Source organism: Pteropus medius, unplaced genomic scaffold (assembly GCF_902729225.1).
Source record: "Pteropus medius unplaced genomic scaffold, Ma_sr-lr_union100, whole genome shotgun sequence".
In the NCBI taxonomy this organism is placed as follows: domain Eukaryota; kingdom Metazoa; phylum Chordata; class Mammalia; order Chiroptera; family Pteropodidae; genus Pteropus; species Pteropus medius.
The window spans coordinates 3,742,865-3,748,950 of NW_024354503.1; positions in this window are offsets into that span (position 1 = coordinate 3,742,865).

A 6,086-nucleotide genomic window follows, 5' to 3' on the forward strand; every position below is an offset into this window, starting at 1 on the left:
GACCAGCCCACACCTGAGGATCCATCTCTGAACTATATACATTAGTTAGTTAATTCCCCTTATTGTGTAAGCCAGTTTGAGCTAGGTTTTCTGATCCATGCAAATCAAAGAGCCCAGTGCCTCATGGGAAGTGCTCTCATCTTCCTTATCTCCTTCTCCAGACCTGTCTTGTCTGACCGTGTTCCTCTCAAGTGTACTTGTCAGAGCTGGGCCAAGCTCCAGGAGAGAAAGGACAGTTTTTGGTCCTTTATCCCAGGGGTCCCCAACCCCTGGGCCATTGACTGGTACTGGTCCAAAGACTATTAGGAACCAGGCAGCACAGCAGGAGGTGAGCAGCCGGCAAGCACGTGAAGCTTCATCTGCAGTCGCCCCCAGCATTAGCATCACCACCTCAGCTCCACCTCAGATCATCAGGCATTAGAGTCTCATAGGAGCACCATTCTCTGGTGCCAGAAAGGTTGAGGACCGCTGCTTCATCCTACAACAAAGTATATGCCACAGTTCCATGACCGCTGGTAAATATAGCTGTGGAAAAACCACACTGTTCTGTTGATTCATGACTCATATATTCATCTTTCCACTGGCTGTGCCTGCTAAGACGTGACTTTTCCATCCCGGTCTTGCTCTTAAACACGGACAGTTCCAGCTTTCTCTGGGTCAGTCCCCTTTCGGGGGATGGGGATGGAAGATTCCCGTGGCCTAGTGGGAAGCGTTCTAGGTCAGCCTCCACCCTGTCTTGCTGTGTGACCTTGAGCAAGTCTTTGCTCCTCTCAGGGCCTCAGAGTCCTCCCTATGAAACTAGAAGTTTGGACTAACAAGCCTGAGGATGCTTTAGGATTTTCTTAGTTCACCTCTGTCCAGAGGAGACATGAAATTTAAGGAGTAGACTTCAGATAATTGAAGTCTTGTGCGGCCATTCACTCCTTAGCAGAGATAAATCCTCGCACTTTCTGCCCTTTCTCACCTGCCATCTCATTTGATCCTCCCAGCAACCCGGGAGGAGACAGGACAAGGCGAAGCTGCAGGATAGACACAGTCCCACCCCCAGGGCCTGTGATAAAACAGCCGCTGTCATTATTGAGTGCTTTCTGCCCACTGTGTGCTAATTACTTTATATGCGATCATTTCGTTTCAAGCTCACCCTGATGGGCAGTTACTATTATTAACCCCTTTTACAGATAAGGAAACAGAAATCCAGAGGGATGAACTAACTAGTCCAAGGAAAATACAGCAAAAGTAAGCAGTGGAGCTGGAATTCAAACCCATTTTCAAAATCTCCGAGAGACTCGGGTTTTTGAACAAATTCTGCACACTTACTCATTCTGTGGCCGAGGTAAACCATGCATCCCAGGGAAGGAGCCTCAGTTTCCTTCCCTGTAAAATGGGGATAATTATTCTCATCTGAATTGTGAAGGTTGGGGAAAAGTGTTTTTAGTGAGGGAATGTATGTGAGGAGTCTTTGTGTACTGCAAAGAGCTGTCTGAATGTAAGAAATCGTTGTTTTTCTTAATCCCAGTGCAGGAACTGGGTCAGGAAGTGGACAGGCTGAGCAGGGTGGGCCAAGCGTCCCCAAGTGGCTGTTTCCACCCTTGGCATACATGAAGTCCCCAGGAAAGGAGGGGGAAGGTCAGGAGAACAGGTCAAAGCTCTGGGTCCTTATCGAGAACATTCCCTCTACACCAAGGCCCTCCAGGCGAAGAGAAACTTCTGGACTGTCACCACTGAGTTCCAAGCATTCCAGAGGACTCAGTGGGGAAGAAATCTGTCATCACCTGACCTGGCATCAGCCAGAGAGGCCAGGATGGGTTAGCTGTCCTCCTCCCCTCTCAGCCTCTGTCCTTGCCTTGCCCTGGTCTCACTGTCCGGCACCCAGCCCGATGCCCAACCCCCACAGCCTGTCTTACCAAGCTGAATGCCAGGCTCCAGAAGTGAAGACCACTGCCCAATCTTACTGAACGGCAGCTTTGGAAGGTGACTAGAATTTGGCATCAGGATGCCTGACCTCTGGTTCTGGTTTAGTCCCTTCCCCTCTCTGGGCTTTAGTGTCTCCACTGTGAAATGAGGAACGTTAGCTGGAGGGGACTGACATATTGCTTAAGTCTTGTCCTGGGTTTAAACAATAGCCACCTGCTACTATTGTCACCGAGTGCTGCTCCTCATTCCTTCTTCCTTGGCTGCTGAAGAAACTGCTTCTTCTACACATGCAGCCCTCTTGGTTAGTCGTCAATAGTACTCTAGCCCAGGGATTTTTACACTCGAGCCATCCTGAAAAATTTGTGTCTCTGATTCTTCCTTGCTCTAGTCTTTCTTGCTCCCAATTAGACTGAGAGCTCCTTGAGGACACGAGACTGGAGCCTGTTTACTTCTGCGCTCGTCTCAGAGCCTCGTCCAAGGAAAATGCAGCACAGAATAGAACCGCAGACCCGTTGGCGATGGTGCTGTTGGACCATCCTTAAGGTCCTTGATGAACACCCACTCGACCCGCAGTACCTGTAGGAAAGAGTTCTGGCCACCCAGAAAGGAAACCCGGCTTCTGTCCCTGGCTCCACTCCATTCGGTTTATATGACTTTAGGCAAGCCCTTCCCCTTCCTCAGAAGCATCTGTGGTTTCTCAGAATGTGCTCCGTGTGGGCCAAGCATGCAGTGGATGTTCCTCAGGGGTGGGGAGAGGCCACGGGCATGACCTGGTACTCTAACCCTTACCCCACCACCCAGAGCGACTCTGCCTTTCACTTTTAACTTTTACACATTGGGCTTTCACGTGAGATTTTTGTTTTGCTTTGTTTTTAGTTTTACTGAGGGAAAACTGACATATAATAAATGGACATATTTAAAGTGTACAATTTGATAATTGTTGATGTATATATGCTCATGAAACCAACACAATCAAGATAGTGAACATATCTGTCACCCTCAAAACTTTCCTCATACCCCTTTTTAATTCCTCCCGTTACCCAGGAACCACTGATCTGCTTTCTCTCGCTGTATGCCAGTGTGCATTTTCTAGAATTCTGCGTAAATGGAGTCATACAGGATGTACTCTTTTTTCGTCCGGCTTCTTCACCCAGCACAATTCTTTTGAGAGTCATCTATGTCGGCACATATATCAGTGGTTCATTCCTTTTTAATGCTGAGTGGTATTCTGTTGCATGGATATCCCATGATTTGCTTATCTATCAATCTGTCGACAGGCATTTAGGTTGCTCTCAGCTTTTAGCTATTACGAATGAAATGGCTATGAACGTTCCTTCATGCAAGATTTTATCTGAAGACATTGCATTCAAAAAAAATAAAATAAAAGCTGGACAAGATGATCCCTGAAGTCACAGGTTTTTAAGAACCTGGACTCTGAGGCATCGAAGACAGGGGAACTGCCATTTCTGAGCCCCTATTGGTGCCAAGCACATGACTGCATGTGCTCATTTAATCACCGCAGGTCTGCGATGCAGGTGCCATTGTTAGTCCCAGTTCATAGACAAAAGAGCTGAGTCATGAAGACCTCAAGGTAGCTGTCCAATGACACACCTCTAGCGGCGACTCAGACCCAAGGTCTGGCTGCTTGAGAGCCCAGGCTCGTACCCACCACATGCCTCTGGTTCCTTGCCTTACTTTGACTCACTGTGTGGTTGACGTTAATATTTGTCTTGGCTCTCATCGTGCCAGACCCACTGGGGACATCCAGTCAAGTTTAGGAGGCACGGTGGGGAGCTGGGGCCAAAGAGTGGCAGGAAGTGAGTCAGCCACATTACCCAGTGACACCTGGTCCTGGACACTGAAGAGGAAGACAAGAGGGAGCCCTCTGTCAAGTAGAGGCCACTGGGCTTTTCACACATGTCCTCTCCTGTGATATTCACAGCAACTGTGAGGTAGGAATGATCATCTCCATCTTATGGGTGAGAAAACTGAGGTTCAGGAGAGTCTATTAATTAAGATTCTGTCAGCTTCAAGGAACAGAAACACCAACTAAAAGTGGCTTAACTTCCTCACTGGGTAAGGAAGTGAGACCCCACATGGCCCAGACCCATGGGGAGCCACCTCCTGGGGCTGGGCTCTCCTGCAGGCCAGGAGAACTGTGAGGAGGACAAAAAGTATCAAAGTTTTGCTCTTGAGGAAGAAAGAGCAAAACTTTGGGAAAAGAGACTTACTCAAGGTCATCCAGCTCGTCAGAAGTGGAGCTGAGCCTTAAAACGCGCAGTGGGTTTTGCCTTGCCCATTATTCTTCCTTTGTTATTTTCCTTGTTTCATAGAAGAGCAATTTGAGGCTCCTATTGTAAACCCAGAACAGCTCCTTCGCTCCATTAGGAGCCTAATACTACTTTATGTGCCTGCCATATATTATCCCAGCACCTATGAGGTAAGATGCTACTATACTCATTTTACAGAGAAAAACACACGGGCACAGAGAGAATAAGAAGCTTGCCTGAGATCACACAGCCAGAAAGTGGTCGTGCTGGCATTTGAACCCTGTCTGGTATTCCAGGATTCTACCACACCAAAAGGTCAAGGGTGGACAGTGGGGGAAGACTGGGTGGGTTGGAATAGTCCCCAAGCTACATAGGGAGAGTTGAGCAGTAACAGGTGAAGGCCAGCTGCTTGGGAAGCCCAGTGGCTGGGAATGGGGCTGGGGCCAGGCCAGCTGGCAGGCCCAGCTGAGCCTGCAACATGAATCCAGGAGCCATGACCGCCCACCCACCTGCCTCTCGGGTTCCAGGACTCCTGCCCAGCTTCCTCCAGGAGCCAGAAGTACTGATTCAGGTTTAATGGGCAAGAAGCACTCACAAGACAGCTCAACGAACCACAAACCCTTACAGCTCCGAGGAACTCCAAGGAGAATTATGTCCAACCCCCCATTTTCCAGATAGGAGAAACTGAGGCCAATCTCACACAAAGAGTTTTCTTTGTTTTTGTCTGTTTTATTTACTGCCTCATCCCTGTTGCCTAGAACACATATTAGGCATTCCACAAACATGCGTAGAATGAATGACTGACTCATTGAATGTGTGGTTTTTATGAGGCATTGAGCATTGCAATAGAAACCAGGCCTTCCCAACAGAACCTCTTCTCCTCCAACCCCTCAGGTCACAAGTGGGAAGATCCTGGTCGGAGAAAAGTGCCTTGTCCACAGTCAAGAGTGTTATCTTGACAAGCCACATAGGTTCTCACAGGCACGACATCGAATACATTTCCCCAGCACGTAGACACAAACACACACACACACCTCACTTCAGTTACAAGGACAGAAACCACTCAGTTCACTTAGAAATAAATGGGGATGGGGGTGTTAATGGCAGGATCTTTGTGCAAGAAACTGCAGCCAGAGCCCCTAAGGGGCCAGAGACAAAACCGGAAAATATAAAATGACATTACCCGCCACCACTCCCGCCCATCTGGTCTGCACGCCTATTTTTTTTCTCCCTTTCTCTGCTTTCACTAGCTTTCACGGTGCTCCTGGCTGCCCCAGGCCCAGCTAGCTACACGAGTCCTCTCAGACACCCACCAGACACCGGTGTCTAGGTCTCGATCTTAAATTCTAGGAGAGTAAGCCTGATTGGCCCGCTGGGGTGGGGAGTCGCTCCCAGTCCGGGAACTACTGCCCACGACCCAGGACTGTGGGAGCAGATCTCAGAATGGGGGAGCCGGTGGCTTCTCTCAGAGGAATGTGGACGGTGGAGGAAGCGATGCCTCCTAGGCTAGTCAGCTGGTCTAATCCTTCCCCAGCTCCCATCTTCCCAGACAAGAAGTCTTGACTATCTCTCATGATAGAGTTCTTGCTCCCCACATGGCACAATATCATCCATTGTCTCTAATTAGTCATTATCGGTTGAGGATTCTGAAGTCATCCTTACTTTCGATCTAGGCATTACTCATTTGCTCATGCCTGTGGCTACATCATTTAAGCAAGTTTAAGTTGAGGCAATCCAACTGTTTGTTCCCTCATTCTACCGGTTTGGCTGCTATAAACAATTTTACACCTCGTAAATCCAAACATCATGTAAGAGGGGATCTGATTGGTTCTCCCGCTTGCCAACTTGTTAGGGCTGCCCCTATTAGCCGGAGCATTCACCCTAGCCCCCACTCCCCACCTC